The sequence below is a fragment of the Microcebus murinus genome, chromosome 2, assembly GCF_040939455.1.
Source record: "Microcebus murinus isolate Inina chromosome 2, M.murinus_Inina_mat1.0, whole genome shotgun sequence".
Classification (NCBI taxonomy): Eukaryota; Metazoa; Chordata; class Mammalia; order Primates; family Cheirogaleidae; genus Microcebus; species Microcebus murinus.
In genome coordinates this window covers 38,443,248-38,461,735 of record NC_134105.1, presented here as the reverse complement: position 1 = coordinate 38,461,735, position 18,488 = coordinate 38,443,248, and the positions used below count along the sequence as shown (strand labels likewise).

The following is an 18,488-nucleotide window of genomic DNA, read 5'->3' as shown; positions in this document are numbered from 1 at the left end:
TATATTGTGTAGTCTGCCTGTTTCTAAAGGGAATTTGAGGAGACTTTTCTTAAGCAGCTCAATCCCAGCCTTGGGCAGTATGCTTAAAATGCTGTTGGAAATTGTCAGTTAGCTTAGATTATCTGAGAAGAGTGGATAGTGTCAATAGTTTTTTCAAAAGGGCTAACCAGGGCCACTGTTTCAAAAAAGAACCTCCCTCAAGAAAGAAGAGGTATCTTCTTGGTATGCTTTGGGCCCCACCCACCTAAAAGCTAGTAATTTATCTCCATGGGAAAAAACAGTGTTTAAGGATATGATAGGACTTGTGTTTAGAAATAGTGAAATGGTGACTATGTGATATTACCCTTCATATTGTGAAGGCAATAATCATTTGTCTACTAATCTTTTCAGAGAAAATTAGTCATGCTTAATTTTGGATTATTTCAATTTTTTTCTTAGACTACATTGCTTAAAATAATTACTAATGTCATCTTGAAAGAACAAGCCATCTTTACCTTAATCATTTTTTTCCCCAGAAGTATGTGACTTGTTTCAGTAATGGCTAGGCTGTTAATGGTTTCCTTTTTTTCATATTTTGTCAAGGAATTTCAATGTCTGAATTTGGCATAAATAACTCATTGTTTTAAGTTTATTTTCTTCATTGATCACTTAGTTTGTTGACTAGTAACTAAAGTCTTTAAAATTTTTTCTGATCTGACTTCTAAATTGAATCATAGGTTTGGGTTATTTGATTTTTTTCTGGATTTTTTTCAGGATTTTAAATATGTATAAGCTGATGTTTGTTTTTAATATGCTTAATGGATATATTATTCCTGAAATTTAACCTTTTAATTCCTTGAAGAGTAGTTTTTGTTTTTACAGTAGAAATAGTGTTTTGCTATGGTTCTATCTTGGTGCTATTACAAGATCTTCATGGTAGTAAAAGCTAAATTATATATGTGAGTATAATTAAATAAGACAATTTAATTTGAAATAACTCCAATTTAATCCATAAAGCAAAGATAATAGGTAAATTCATTTTATTGTTTATTAAATTTTTGAATTGAAGAATAGTATAATGCATGATGGATAAATATAGACGGCTTTCTTTTTCTTTCTGATTGATATTTATAGCCAAAATTTTGCTTTTTTCCCCTTACATTTCCAGGTTCTATAATTGGGGTGTGTTTCAACTTTCTCCCACAAGAGGGCAGAAAGGACTATTAAGCAAGTAGCCTAAAAATGCCATTCAGTGTTTTCAAATTAGCTTCTCTTATATTAACAAAAAGGAGCATAATGGCCAAGTTATTGTTTGATTTACAGATAATTGGCATATTGCAGGGAGGAGACTTAATTTCACCCTTTAAAATTAAACAGGGAGATTTAAAAAGACATAAAATATTCATTAATGTGCGGTGATTATAAAGTAGTGGCATATATTTATTTTGCCTTTATTACTGTTTCGATGGGAAAATACTGCAAATATTTCCGAAATCGAGTTGGCCATACTGACAAGTTGAAATGTTTAAGCAGTGTTAATGCAATCTGCTCACACCTGATATCCTATGCAGAATGATTCAAAATGACTACATCAATTATTAAAAGAAATATTTAAAATTCTGTAAATGTGCCATTGTGTGCCACAGTTGGCTGAAACTGTTCTCCATGGCCTGCTATTTTGATTATCAAATATATCTTAAGCTTCAAGGACTTGAAAACAGTAAATCTTTTTCATACCATTTTTTAAATATTGTTTGAAAAATGTTCCAGAAATTTTTTGCAAAGATATTCTAACAAGAATTTGATTTCTTCTTCCTTTTCTTTTTTCCTTTTTAAAGCTAATTTAAAGTAATATTTTGAAATGCTAGTTTGCCAGGAAAAAATAAATGGCAGTTGTTAATAATGTCAGTTGCTTTTATGTGAGTAGAGAGGTACACATAGACATTCTCTAGGCCTAGTCTTATGACTTTTCTGCTTCAAATTGTGGAATACCTGTGGTGGTGGGGGTGGTTTCAGGAGAAGGACAAGGTGCTCCTATCTACAGCCATGCAATCCACAGTGACACTTAAGTATGTTCAGTTTTTCTTGTTGCATGAATGAAGTGAGTTTGCACCAAGATAAAAATAAAATTGTGAAACAATTTTGCAGTTTTATTGTATAAATGCTAGTGTTTCAAAATTAATGTGTAAGCTTAATGCTGCTAAATATCCTAAATTGTAAATTAATTTCTCTCAACAGTTTCAGGAATCTCTTTTCAGTATTAATAGGTCCAAGAATGAATTCTGAATAGTATAATTGAGGGAAAGGAAGAAATTTTATAAAAATAAAACAAAAATCCTTGGTCTTTTTTCCAATATTATAAATATTTATTTAATTTTTGAAACCTTTGTACTTTTAAAAGAAAGCTTTTGCAATATTTTTCCCCTAGAGGCAAATTTCTAGTAAATGAAATAGGATTGAAAAAGGCACCTCTATGATTTCAACTTTTAATTATACAAAATCCATTTTTTTAAAAATACTGAATTAGAAACAAGAACTAAGATGCAGTTTGAATTTCAGATAAACTCTTCAGTGACCATATGGTCATGCAAGTCATTGGTGATAAATCAATAGTTGTACAAGTGTTTGTTCATTCTGGCTCTGTGGTCTGCTGCCTCACAATGCATGACTGTGTCCTTTGGGTGCTCTAGATTTTAATTTAAGCTAGTTAGTTAGTGAGGGGTTTTGTTTTTGATTTTGTTTTTGTTTTAAGCTCTTTATAAATCCTTCCATTTACATTATCCTACTTGAGGAGAAGGCACTGATGGTATAAAAGATGAGAATAGTGAGAGTTGTGAGTAATCATAAGAAAAATCCTTTCTCTTTTCTATTATGAAAAAACAACTTGTAAAAATTATCAAATAATATGACAATAATTTTGTGATAGTCTGTTTTTTCCACCTTTTTTGGGTTAAGTTAGTTACTTGTCACACTTTAAAATAGTGAATTTCTTTGAATATTTAAATAGGCTTACCTTATTTTAATTAATTTTTGACACTGAGAATTCAGATTTTTAAAGTTAATTGTACAGGTTCTAGTAATTCTATCTAATACTATTAAAGATCTGTGGTTACAAATGCACTTGGGATGGGTTAAATTCAGGGGAATAAAAGATTGATTTGCTTTCAGCAAATCCTAAACCCAGGTGTGGAAAAGGATATAAAGTCCCTGAAATCAAGCCAACTTTTCTTGGAAACTGATTCTTTGTTATCCGTCTTACTATTGCAAAAGCTTCTGCTAGGCAAAATATCTACTTTTCTTTGTAGATGTCATCCAAATTTAAGGAATATACACACGACCCAGGATAATGATGATAAGAAACCTAAGTATTTTTAGTGTGGAATCATGGAGCATTACTTATCCATTACAGCAAGAAGCAAGATGAATAGCTATTGGAATTATTCAAATCCTCTCCCAAGTTTCACTTTACCCCAGAATTCTCAATGTTCTTATTAATGTTGATTTAGCTCTTAATGGGAATGAAAGGGGAAAATTGACAACCTATAAAGATACATCTTGCAGGGAGTAGTAAAACATTTCACTACTAGTACCATGTTGTGCAAACTAGTGATTAAGTAGGACACCAGTAGACTTTGATTAGTATCAAGAATTGAACTAAATACATAAGTCCTTAAAAATAATCTTAGCTAAATAATTGTGAAATCATGAGGCTAGTTCTGATTCTAAAAATTTGAACCTCATATCAGGTTTTGTGTGTTGGATCTATTTTTCTACTTGTTACTTTCTCAACTTGCTTGAGTAATGTATATTTTGTACTATTCTCCTTTAATGCTGGTGGTTAGTAACAGTAATTAAAATATGTAGTCTTTTATAGATGGTGCTAATGAGTGATTTTCTAGTAGTGGATTGACTATACTTTTTAACTAATACACCCTTTCTGTAAATGTTTTAAGTATTGGATTTTTTTTGTTTGGTTTGTTTTCCAGTTTGGGGAAAGTGGGGGGATGCTGGCCTAGAACTGAAGAAAGAGTAGGGTAGCTGAGAATGTGCATATGCAAGAAGGTAAATTAAGTTGTGTGCTTATTTAATTAAAAGTTTAAGTGGTTTGTTTTTACTGCAAGATTAATGACATATATTATATCAATTAGAATGAACCAATTTTAATTAGCATATATCATAGTTTGATTTTTTTTATTTGAAACCATAAATGACATCTTAGCAAGAATGAGATACATAATTTTTTAAGCAACTGGGCAATGAATTCAAGCCTTTATTCAGCTTTCAGAAAAGGAAATTATGAGTTTTCTTTTAAATATACATATATATTATTCAAGTTGCATTTTTAAAACTGATATCTGTTGAAATCATTCCACTTCAAATGAACAAATAAGTAATGATGATTTTGTAAATATTGAGGTTTTCTGTGTCTTTTAATAAATTATCCCCTTCAGAAATAAATTTAAGTAATATTTACAATGCAGTCATTTATAATGAACAAATCTTTTTCCTCCTTTAAAAGTATTTTAGAATAATTTGGATTGGAAATCTTTCTTAGCCCATATATTTGTTCACCTGCATTTCAAGATGATAGAAACAATGAAATTTTGTTAAGAATAAAAGACTGTGTTTTAGACCTTTTGTCACTTAAGATATATGCATCCTAACATCTTAGCCGGCCATGTTTCATGATATGTGATTTGTGTGCTTATAGTTTTGAAATGACTGAGTTAAGGGAAATTATGTTCAGTTATCAGAAACTAATAAACACAAGACATTTTTTTATATGCAAGAAAAGGCAGAGAGTAAATAATTGCACTGGTGACCAATACTGTAATAATCCTGTTTTACAATATGCACTTGACAGGTTGTAATAGTGCTAATTGAAGAGACTAATTCACACTTGCTTCATTCTATTCAAAGGCAAAATCAGCAGCTTGTTTTGCTTTTGACCAGATGGTCCTCATGAACACCTACTGTGCACTTTAAGTGCTTTACTAGAATTACAAAGGCTGGGGGCTGCGTTCGACTCCAAATGATTTGAGAAGAGAGGGAGAGAGTGGGGGGAAAAACCCTCTGTGCTCAATGGATTTGGTGCAAGTAAATTAATTCTAGTGGACCCATTACACACTGAGCCCCCTTTTCAAAGCTCTGAGCCTCCTCGCTTGCTCTGTAGCAATGAGAAAGAGAAAGAGAAAGGCAGATTACTGCAAACAGAAATAAAAAAAAGGGGTATGAAAGGGAGAAAAGAGGCCTTGAAGCCTTTCATATCATTTGAGTTTTTCAAGTGCGTTATTTTTGGGGAGGGTGGATATATGAAAAGCCAATTGGAGTTTTTTTTGTTTTAAAGTGCGCTATTTAAGCACTGTGAATATAGGCGCAAGAGCAACAGTTGACTGAGTTTACTGTGGTGAAGCTTTGTGTCCGAGGATGAATCAAATTCATTATATTCAACTCTTTGTGTTTTAACATGAATGTAGGGTTAGTTTCACAAGACTGTGTCTGTTTAGGATAATTATAATTTAATATTTTCCTTTCATAAAGTTATCACTGTAGATGTCTAAAATTTTAATCAAAGCAGATTTTGTACATTGACTTTGAAGCACCCTGACAGTTTAAAATTCAAAGGAAAGCTTTTTTAGTTTTCAAAAGGAAAGAAAGGCTCATTCTAATGGCATTGAAGCAGAGATTATTATAACTAATTAGAAGTCACACATCTGTTAGCTTTTGGTTTGTGACTTATTTATGTATTTTTTGAGTAAAATATATACTTTAAAAATATATTGCTGGATTAAGTGAACCTGAAGGGATAAAATGCACTTAAAAGAGAACCATTTATTTTAGCCAGTCATTTTTGCAAATCTACGTAGTCCTATAAAAATATGTAATGTAATAAAGTACACTAAATGTGAATTGGATTGTATAATTAATAACCTTGAATGGAATACATTTCCAAACAAAATATTTTCACACAGTTCTATTAGCATCCCTGGTTATTAACCAAAATTATTATGAGATAACAAGAAAATATAAACCAGTCCAGTTTATATAAATTTATAGTTATTCCTTATCCTTAAAGTTGTTCATGTACAGTACTGTGATTTGGGATACTGACACTATAAAATAATTAGTTCTTATTGAAAGCTTGTGGGTTAGGATACAAGGGATCAAATTTAGGAATATACGTCACTTATTTGTTTTTATAGTTCTAAGTTTAATACTTGTGATATATTTTAATGACATGCTTTACTTTTGTTCGATGCCATATATTATTGACAGGGTTATTCAAGTTAATTTTAATTATAGCTATTAGCAAAGAATACAACAAAATAATACCAATAGTACATAATGATAATAACGAATGTTTCATAGTCTTTTCTAAGTTTAGTTTATCTCTTCAAATGAATGTCTAGAATTTACATTTAAAATGGCATAATGCCCCAATATGCTTTTTATGTCAATGTTTTAATTATATTATTAGAAAATAAAATACAGAAATACAAAAGCAACCACAAAATACTTTTATTTCCCAAAGACTTTAAATTGAAGAGGGTAACATGCTTTCTTTGATATTTAAAATAAAATTTGATTCATATTAATGAAGTCATAATTTTGGGACTTGTTCATTGAAGTATAAGTTGTAGGGTGGGATACAAGGGGAATTCCCAAACCTTCAACCAACAAAATATCCAATGAAATTTATAAGCAGTGAGGTGTTAATGAATTGATATCCTTGGAGAGAAAAATATTTCAAGAAAAAATTTGAATGATTAAGAAAAAAACTAGCTGAAAAAAATTTTTTTGCAGTATACTATTTATAATAAAATAAAAGTTACTAGATTCTTTCTTGTAGGTACAATAAAAAGCTATTTTTAAAGCCAGAACCTCAATTAGCAGAAGTGGATTGATCATGACGATGCATTCACTTAGGTGAAGTTGGTTCTTGGGTTTCATAGACAGTGGTTGGAGCCTTGCTCCTCATGAGGTAGTTTTTTCAGTATTAAAATATTAACTCCTAGATTCTTGAGTGCCAGAGATGAGGTTCTCTCCTGTAGGGTATGGGTTGGAAATGGCTGCAATTTCCTCATAGTCCTTTAAGTACATTGCTTAAGTTGAGAAGTATTTTAACATTTAAGTATCCTCCAGCTATAAAATAAACAAAAACACAAGGAATTAAATAAAAGGATGAGTAAATCAATATAAAGTGCTCATAAACATAAGCAGCACCAAGACTAGGTGTATTAAGATAAGACCTGAATATTGAAAATTATTTACAGGTTTGTCTTTACATGCCAAAGTATATTTGGTTACAACATCTTAAAACATTAGGTTGTGGTAATTTTTCTTTTTTCTAATGTGTCTTGTGTATGACTCAGTGTTGTACAGTCAAAAAGTTATTCTTTTTAAAATATATTTAGTGTGGTAAATATACTTTTAAAAAGTTGTACTGCTCAGTATAGTGCTATGTTACAGTGCTCTATTACCCTGAATATACTCCTATTACTATTTTTTTTAACTTTTTTTTTTAAAGAAAAAAGACTTTAAAAGCTTATAGCAAACATTTTGTATAAATGACAAAATGTATTCCTTGCTTTGTGGTCATTGCGTGACCAGACAGTAGAGTACTGGATTGTTCTAAGGTTTTACAGCTGCAAGGCAAAAGCATCTGCTCATTGCAAAGCCGGCATTGTTTAATTTTGACACTGACTTTTCCATGCATCTTGTACCAAGCACTGGATTAGATGCCACTAAGATGAAATTTGTTTTAAGTTGCTCCAAAGTGCAGCTGTCCCTGTATACAGCCTTGTAGCTTAACCAAAACAGACAGTCTAAGGATCAATCAGAATCTTTGTACAGGGTCACCTCACTAGGCTAGGGAGGCTCAGAGAAAGAATGTTAATGATATTATTTATCATGAATAACTGCAAAATTAGTTTCTAGGCTTATTTAATGTGTATAGAAGCCCCTTCCTCTCCCCTTTTGGGTCAGTAGAACCATTACTAAATATTTAGCTTTTTAAACTGGATTATAATGGTTAAGTATTAGAGTGTCCCTGTGTGCATTAGGCACTATTCTTCCACAATCAATTGCAAGAAAAATGATTAGTTTATTGGTCACTAAAGTAGTAATTGACTGGCAATAAAACCCATTCTAAAACAGCTCTGCTAAAATCTTGAAAAGTGGACATTTTTATAGAATGATAATTTTTCTTTAATGTTTCAAGTGAATGAAAAATGAAAGAGCACCTCACTTCCCAGGTTTCCTGGGATTGTGTGAATTTCTACCCAGCTGGTCCAAATTGATTGATACAGGGCCAAATATTTGTCTGCCTACATTTCAAAGTCTATAATTTGCTAATGAATTGTGGTAATAATCTTTCATCATACATGAAAGATTTAGCCAAACAATTTGCTAAGTATATATTTTGATCATAAAATTTTTGGACTTACACCAAGCTTTACATCTATTTTACAGCTAATGTGTGGAGGTGGAGGGAGGGCAGTGGGAGAATTAATACTGAACATGGACACTTGGTGGAAAGTGATGAAGGAAGCAAGAAGAAAGAAGGTACTTTGGAAAAGAATAATGCTGGGAAATCCTATGAGTGACCAAGGAAAACAAACTGTATTTGTACTTAGAGTGCAAAATAGAATTTTTTAAAATACCAGCAGAGTTTTAGCCTGCAGTATCCAGAGATACGGTATCCATTTAGATGAAGGCAAGGAAGGAATCTTTTCCTATTTTGGAGACAATAATTATGGAATTATTCCAGATTATAGAATAATTTTCTGGAATCTTGGTGCTGCAAAAGTCAAACGCTCACAAATTTTAAGTAATTGAAGGCATAGAAATCAAAGCCAAATATTTGTTGGAGTTGAATTTTTAAAAAATCTAATGAAGAAAAAAATGTGATTTGACCAATTCCAGAAGAAGCTGAGAAAGGAATCTTCTAGTTAAGCGTTTAAAATGACTGTAGGCATGCAAGAGAACATTTTCTCCCTCCAAAACAAAGACAGACTGTACAAAGGAAAATTAGGTTTATATTTCAGGGACGATATACATATATATATATAGCATTCAGTAACCTCTGCTTGAAGAAGTGCAAACCGTAACTATGTGTTTTAGGAGAGGAGCATACGATACACTCCAGAGGAAGTCCGGGATTACCCTTTGAAGTGAGAGGGCAAGAAAATGTTCAAAATAAGACTTGACTTACATGTGTATTTTCTCTTCCATTGTTAGAAATCAAGGTGCTATGATTTCTTGTTTGACTTATATAATTTGAATTATTTTCAGGTTGTCTATGAGGAGAATATTAAGAAATACTGATAGAATTTCCTTTGCCTAACAATTTAATAGCAAGTAGTTTTTTTAAAAAAGAAATTTGTCCTATAGAAGAAACCATATGTTATAAAAGAGATGGACCTTCGATTTTAAAGATAAGCAACTCTAGAATTTTTATATACCTGCTGGACCTCTTGAATATGTGATTAAATGTCACATTTCCAGAGCATTAGTTTGTATTTATTTATACAATTCTCTTTTTGTTCTTTGCTAGAAATAAGCCTGCTTTAAATGTTTACAGTGAATATCTATCCAAAGTGGCACTATTGGACAATCTTAAAGTGTTTAGGAAAGTGACAAATCTATATATCTAACTCCAGTTTTATTTGAAATGAATTGAAAATTTTGTTTTATGCATTAACTTCCTCAGCCTCTTTGCTTCCATTCTGCTGGCAGTTAAAATCTTCATCAATTTAATACTTGTCATACTTTTTGTAGGCAAATTGTTATCAAAATTTGGTAGTTACTATAGTAAATACTTAATAAAATTTTGCTTTGGGATTTTTAAAAACAAATTTTTTCTGGCTGTACTATTATAGAGGAGATCCATAATCACTATGAAGGAAAAATATAATGAAAGTCATATTTAACTAAAATTAATTATAAGTAAATAATTGAGATTTCTGATTTTTTTTTAAAAAGCCTCAATTTCAAAAGCCAATATTAGAGTTATAGATTATGTATATAAAATTCAAAATATGCCAGTGGCATTTGTTTCTAGGTCTTTTGGTGTTCTGTTTTCAAAAGCACTTTACATTTACATGCCTGCCTTTGGCTAATGTAACATGAAATATTTCCTTTTAAGAGGTATATTTATAATGTGCTATGATAGTCATAAGAAAAGAATATCAGTTAAATATCACTTCATTTCTGTTGAATTGAAGCTGCTTCCCTTATTCTTCATATTATAAACAAAGGAATTTTAATAAGACATTTTAAAAAGCTACAATTTTCTTACTTGTGAAAATTTTTATTGATGATAGCATATATTCACATGGATCACTTTGCTTGAAATTTGAAATATCAGAAATATAGTGAATATCTTAAGAGTCCTAATTTCCATTGGTAATTTTCACTTCAAATATTGTAACCAATTTTTGTGTATAATGAATGGAGCAATATGTGAAACATGACTAATGGAAATGTGATTGGTATATTAACATGCATATGTGTCTTAAATCTAAAGGAATGTTGACTCCTTCAGTCATCTTTGTTGGTGATACAAATATCCTTTATTGCTCAAAAGTTATTCTAGGTTTCCTGGAACTGGCTTTAGAGCCTATGATACATTATTATTATTTTTTATACATAAATGGCCTTTCTTATGGCCAGTCTTTGTCCTGTGAAGGAGGAAAAGTGATTTGTTAAAACTACCAAAAGTAATTTGAAGCCACGTGTTGTATGCCAGGCGATTATTCAATCTGGGTAGTCAAATTCAGGTTAGGTGTCTTTTTTCTAGTTCTTTCTTTCCCTGTGAACATGTCTCGCATAGTATTTATCACATTCATTTTCAGTTATATATTTACTTGCTTATTTTCCTGGTTAAACTATGCATACCTTAAAATAGGAAAAGTATTGAATTCATCTCTTTATTTTAGGGCCTACCATTGGATTTGTCAGAGAGTAGCCGTGCTTAATGAATGACTGAATTAGAAAAGAAGGATCTGTAAAGCAATGACATTATTTGTAGCCTAACACAATTGCAAAAGAGAAGTTATCTAAGTGTTTCTGAGTATTTCAAGTATTAATGTTGAAATAAACATGTGCTTTCTAAAGAGGGTTATTATGAGAGGATCTCTCTGATTTGGTAATGTAAATTCTCACTTATTTGTTAAAAAGGAGGCTCAGAATAGACAGCTTGCAAAAGAAGCACAAAACAAAACTACTTTACATAGATTGATGTTGTGCTTAATTTGTAATATTTGACAAATAATTTCTTAATGGTTTCCTTCTAAACGATGTTATAGCTGAATTTTTAAAAGTGTATTCTTATGACTCACTTTTGTAGTCCTAGAACCTTGGGAGGCCAAAGATCACTTGAGGCCAGGAGTTTGAGACCAACCTGGACAATAGTGAGACACCCTACATCCTCCACCCTTGTCTTTAAAAAAAAATTAGCTGGGAATGATAGTGTGTGCCTGTAGTCCCAGCTACTCAGGAGGCTGGAGCAGGATGATGGATCACTTGAGCCCAGGAGTTTGAAGTTGCAGTGAGCTATGATGATGCCACTACACTTTTGCCTGAGCAACAGAGTGAGTTCCTATCTCATAAATAAATGAATGAATGAATGAATGAATGAGTGAGTTCCTATCTCATAAATGAATGAATGAATGAATAAATAAATAAATATTATTAATTTAGGAATGCACTGTTACAGATTTTAATTAAACAAACAGTTATTTCTCAACTAGCAATTAGCTAGTGATAGAAAGATCATTCATTGTGCTATCATATAAGGGAGCTTGAGTTTTAACCCTTCTGCCATTAATAAGCTACATGTTCATCTAGCCCTGAGTGGCCTGGTTTTTATTTTTCATTTGTTTGGATTTTTTTATAATGTAGAAAAGCAGCAACTCAAAGTTTTTGCTAGTAAAAATATATAGTGAAATGCCTTGGAACCTTAAAACATGTGTGAAATCCCTCTGTCCCATTGAACCTGGTATATACTTCTGTTGCAGTACCCCTGTCTTTTTGTTTTTTTGTGTGTGTTCATTTTTCTTCTCATCATAGCTTCCTTGAGGACAAGATCTCAGCCATGGAATCTATTTGGGGAGGGTACATGAGATAATTTAATACATTCATATAATTTCTAAAGATCTAATCAGTGTACATGGAATATTCATCATCTTAAATATTTGTCTTTATGGTAGAAGCATCCAAATTATTCTCTTCTAGCTATTTTCAAATGTATAATAGTTTATTATAAACTATAGTTACCCTACTGAGGTATTGAACACTAGGTTTTATTCTATCAAACCATATATTCGTAACAGTCATTTAATCTTTATGTTTCTAGCCCTAAGTATAATGCCTAGCTCCTTTTAAATGATTGTCAAATGAACAAATGTTTACATGAATCAGCAACCAGTAGGTGAAAAGATATTTGGAAATCTGGATTCTAATACTTGCTTTTTTGCTTCCTAACTATGTGATTTTGGACAATTCTTTTAACCACTATGGGTCTGGGTCCTTTATGAGAAATGGGAAATGATTGTGAAGGACTTTTCTGGTTCTAAAATTTGGTGATCACATGTGAATTTAGAAAATCTAATATATGCTTCAAGTGAACTATTTGTGTGTATGAGAGAGAATGTGTGCAAGTGTGCACAATGGTCAGTGGACCATTGTGTATGTGTATGTAAATGTGTAAATATGTTACTGTGAAATGTAAGTATTTCTTTAATCCTTAAAGTGTTATTTAAGGGGTTCAGGTTTGATATACAGTTCTCTGTTACCATGGTGTAGGAATCTCTATAAATCATGGATTTTTTTTCTTCCTGAATAATAAAAAAATTTATTATCTTAAAGTAGACTTTTACCTTATATACATATGACGCAAGAAGACTTTAATAATGAATTACATATAAATAACAAGTCTTTCTAATACATAGCATTTGTGTTGTTGAGAGGCAAGAATATAAATGGTATTAATTTGATGTCATTAGCTTCATTTGTAGTAAGTGAATTAAAATTCTATGAGTATTAAGACTGTGGCACCAGCATAAGGACAGACATACAGATTAGTGGACCAGAATTGAGAGTCCAGAAGTGAACCTTTACATTTATAGTTAATTAATTTTCAACAAAGTTACCAAGATAATTCAACATGGAATGAATAATCTTTTCAACATATGGTTCTGAGATAACTGGATATCTACATGCAAAAGAATGAAATTGGACTGTTTCTTCACACCATATAGAGAAATTAACTCAAGTTGTATCAAAGACCTAAATGTAAGACATAAAACTATAAAACTCTTAGAAGAAAATGTAGGAAAAAGTTTTCATGGCTTTGGGTTCGGCTGTGGTTTCTTAGATATAACACCCAAACCATAAACAATAAAAGGAAAAATAGGGTAATTTTTTTTCATCAAAATTTAAACCTTTAGTGCCCTAAAGAACACCATCAATAAAGTTAAATGACAATTCAAAGGAGAAAATATTTCTAAATCATAAATTGATAAGTAACTTATATCTAGGATATATATAGAACTCTTAATAATAAAAAGACAAATAATCTAATTGAAAATTGCAAAGGATCTGAATAGACATTTCACAAGAGAAGATACACAAATAGCCAATAAGCACATGAAAAATTGCCCAACATCTTTAGTCATTAGGGAAATGCAAACCAAAAATCCAAAGAAATTGAAATTAGTATGTTGAGGAGATATCTGTACTCTCATGTTCATTGAAGCATTGTTCACAATAGCCAAGATATGGAAACAACCTGTGTTCATCAGTGGATAAATGGATAAAGAAAATGTAGCATATATATATAATGACATACTATTTAGCCTTAAAAAATAAGGTAATTATGTCATTTGCAACATGGATGAACCTAGAAGACATAATGCTAAGTGAATAAGCATTATCTCACTTACATGTGGAATCTAAAAAGTTGAACTCATAGTAGAGTGTAGAACAGTGGTTACAAAAGGCTGAGGGAGGGGTAGTGATGAGGAAAGAGGAGATGTCCGTCAAACAGTACAAAGTTTCCATTTGACAGGAGGAATAAGTTTTAGTGATCTTTTGCACAGCATTATTAACTATAGTCATAGTTAATAATAATATATGTTTCAAAATTGCTGTAAGAGTAGGTTTTAAATGTTTTTAGCACAAAAACACAATATGTGAAGTGATGGATGTATTAATTAGCTTGATTTAATCCTTCTGCAATGTATACATACATCAAAAGATCACATTGTACCCCATAAATAGATACAACTATTATATGTCAGTTAAACAAAAAACCACAATGAGATACCACTTCACACCACTAGGATGGGTGGAATAGAAAAGATGATGATAACAGGTGTTGTGTTGGCAAGGATGTTGAGAAATTGGAATGCTTACACATTGCTAGTAGAAATGGAACATGATTCAGTAGCTATGGAAAATGGTTTGGCAATTCCTAAAAAAGTTAAATAGAAAGTACCATCTGATGCAGCAATTCTAGTCCTTAATATTTACCAAGAGAATTGAAAACATATCTCCACCAAATAATGTGTACATGAATGTTCATAGCAGCATTAGTCATAACAACCAAAAGGTAGAACTAATCCAAGTGTCCATTAATGGATGAATGGATAAACAATGTGGTATATCCATACAACAGAATATTATCTAGTCATAAAGGAACAAAAATGCAGATACATACATTTTATATGCCATATATATGTTTTTTTGTTTTTTTCTATTTGTAGGAAAATATATATAACCATTTTTGAGTGTATATGCCCAGAAGTGAAATTGCTGGGTCATATGATAATTGTATGTTTAAGTTTTGAGGAACCGTTTTTTTCACATTCCCTCTAGCAATGCATAAGGGTTTCAGTTTCTCTACATACTCACCAGTTCTTGTTATTTTCTGTTTTGTTTTTTGACAATAGTCATCCTATTATATGTGAATTGGTATCTCATTGTGGTTTTGGTTTGCATTTTCCTAATGGCTAGTGGTGTTGAACATCATTTCATGTGCTTATTGGCCATTTGTATATCTCTGGAGAAATGTCTATACACGTCCTTTGCCCATTTTTTTCAGGGTTATTGTTTTTTGAATGATGAATATGTTTTGGAGTTAACGATGGTGGTTGTACAACTTGGTGAATATACTGAAAACCACTGAATTGTACACTTAAAAATGGAAAGGAAACAAAATTTTAAAAATGACTATGGAAAACTGAGGGCTTATACGAGAGCTACCCCTAACAAAGTGAAAAGCTGTACCAAAAAGGTACAGAGAATTGGAGATAGTGTCACCTGGATAAAGTATAGGAACAAGAAGTTACAGTTTAGCAATGTTTACCAAGAGTTTAAAGAACTCTTTGAGATAGTGACTAGGTGTTTTTCCTTTCTGTTGAAGTTAAATCAAGAGAAAATGGACTTTGTAATGTTAGACACAATTTTTCTTGAGTTTTATATTAAGCATTGAAGAGTTTTATGGAACTACATTTTATAAACATTTTTGTTAAATTGTTAAAAGGGGACACGTTCCTGCTCTGTTTCTGACAATTTGATGACAGGTCTATTGCTCGAATAGAGTAACATTTCAAGTGCTTTAATACCAAGTTTTCTACATGGTAACATAGACAGACATACTATTAACAGGTACTGTTTTAAATCATCATATGGAATTTCTGTGAGGAATTTTGCATAGTGCTTTGATCAGTATATTTGAGCATGGAATGAATACTTTGTATGTAGAATAAAGGTATCAATTAGCCTGCTAGAAAAACATATTCTCTATGGGGAAATTATTATATATCATCTGTATTTCTAGTAGACATCCATTAAAAAGGAGAATGGTTTTTACTGTAAGGTAACTTGAATGTATTTCTGTAGAGACTCTTCTAGTCAGTGTTATTCTAGCTGTTGACCTTGAAAGTTCATATCAACTTCATTGAGGGGAAGGAGGAAGCTTCACAATGGGTGAATGTTTTATACTTTTCAACTCCTTTCCCTCACCTTAGTTCATTTGATTCTTATGGCATCTACTGCTGTTAGGTATGCTACATCTGGCTGTGTAAATTGAAAATGGCACCTGCTGAAGCTATGCAACACAATGGTCTTGTGAAAGTGAGAGTATAGGGCTTGATGGCCAACTCTCCCTGCTATACAAACAGAGGTACTGATGCAGAATATATTACAGTTCACAAGGAAGTCATTGCTTTTTTCCCATTGTATGATTTGTACTGCTTTCCGAGATTCCATTTCCTAAATCTTCCATCCATTAATACGGTCAGCAATAGCCTACCTCACCTTTCTTGTGTCTCACTAAATAGACTCTTTCCTCATCTGTAAAATTAGCATAACGGTAATATTACTTGTCTGACAGATACTATTTATGAGAATGAAAATGAGCCAGTGTAGGTGAATATAAATTTATTAACTGTAAAATACTTTTTATGAAAATTAGTTATTCTTCTTTCCATTTACCTCAGATTTTACCAAATGATATTTACTTACTCGTCTCTGAACATGCCTCGCTATTTTTAAAAAGGGTATGAATCCTTGCTCATATAGTTCCTTCACCTCTTCTCCCTCAGCTTGACCCCTTCTCACACTATTTAAAGACCCATATATGTTTCAGGAAGACTACACTCAGCTGATATACCCATCAGTTAATCTTCTATAATCCTCTATCCTATATGAATGTAATCTCTCTTTGCTTCTTGAGTTTGCCCTTGTATACTGCACAGTGATATTGTGCCTCATGTTACACTTTTTGTATAATTGTCTTAGTCCATCTTATAGCCTATAAACCTTTGAAAAGGGGCACTATATTTTATTATGTTTATATTCTCTATAGAACTGAACAGAATGCTTTAAGAATAATAGAGGAACAAAATCTATTTGTCAAAATTAATTGCATTTTATTAAAGCAATCTAACCACAGCACTTTCATGTACACATATTATAGCACTTACTGTTGTTAACTTGCAAACATTCAATTGAAATTATTAGTTGTTGGCTAGAGCTAACTCCTGTCAGTGTAAGACAGCTGATTGTTAAATATTCAGGAATTTTGTGAATCTAATAAATCATTGGTAGTTTGAAATCAATTACAGTGAGATTATTTACCTCACGGAAATTGGCAAACTGTTCAAATCATGACTTTTTGTTTTGGGAGAGCCAGTTTACCCGTACACCAATAGTTGTGTGTTTCTAACCCTTACTTAATTACGAGCTCTTTCAAGTTCATCTCTGCCTGAATGCCTGAGTGTGATAGAAACATTCTTTGCTGAATTATTGAATAAATAAGTGATTGAATATATCAGCTGCTTTATTCCTCTACTGCCTGACCCCTGCTGGCAGGGCCTAAATTTTGGAATCCAGTATATTTTGGGGAATCGAGCTTTGAAATGGCCCATTGTCATAGACTGTAATTTTTTCTGCTCCAGAGTTTGAACCAAAAAAAAAAAAAAATCTATTGGTAATCAAGGCTGTTAAATACACGTTTCAATAGCACAGTAAGGATGGCATTTCTGTCTATTATCACCTTGTTAAGCTACTCCTGCTATGACTTTGCTGCCTACTAAGTTTTTGGCATCTATTGCTTAACTGACTAACTCACTTTTCAGTTTCCAAGTTGGAAGCCAATAGTGTGAACCATCTCAAATTAGCTGAAAGATTTCCTTTCCTATTATAAGAAATAACTAACTGATTGATTTTCCTTAGTCATAAATGGTATAAATACCAACAAATGAAAATATGTCTTGGAGCCTTAAAATATTTTTTTATCTGAAAAGGCTATTTTATTTTTGGTTTTTGTCAAGAATTTACTTTTGTTTTTTTCCCAGCACCATTTATTGAATAGTATGTCCTTTATGCATATGTTTGTCCGTTATGTTTTTGTCTGCTTTGTTGCATATCAGTTGGTTGTAGGTTTATAGTTTTAGTTATGGGTCCTTTATTCTGTTCCATTGATCTGTGTGTCTTTTATGTTAGAACTATGCTGTTTTGGTTACTATAAACTTTTGTTATAATTTGAAGTCAGGTAATGTGATGCCTCCAGGTTTTTGTTTTGTTTTTGCTTAGGATTGTGTTGGCTGTTGGGGCTCTTTTTTGGTTCCATGTGCATTTTAGAATTGTTTGTTCTAATTCTGTGAAAAATGAAGTTGATAGTTTGATGATAAGAATTACATTGGATTTGTAAATGCTTTGAACAGTATGGTCTTTTTAACAATATCGATTCTTCCACTCAATGAGTATAGGATGTTCTTCTGTTTGTGTTGTCTACAATTTCTTTCATCAGTGATTTATTTGTAGTTCTCTTTGTAGAGATCTTTTACCTCCTTGGTTAAATTTATTCTTAGGTATTTTATTTTATTTTTTGCAGCTATTATAAATGGCATTGAGTTCTTGATTTGGTCTTAAGGTTGGTCATTGCTGGTGTATAGAAATGCTATTGATTTTATAACCTGAGATTTTGTTGAATTCATTTA

General features: G+C 31.7%; 1 protein-coding gene across 2 annotated transcripts in view; it reads left to right on the top strand.

Annotated features, from left to right (window-relative positions):
- FAF1 (Fas associated factor 1) overlaps positions 1 to 18,488 on the top strand; it is a 482,102-nt gene that overhangs the window by 216,027 nt on the left and 247,587 nt on the right. The gene's annotated exons all lie outside the window — the stretch shown is intronic.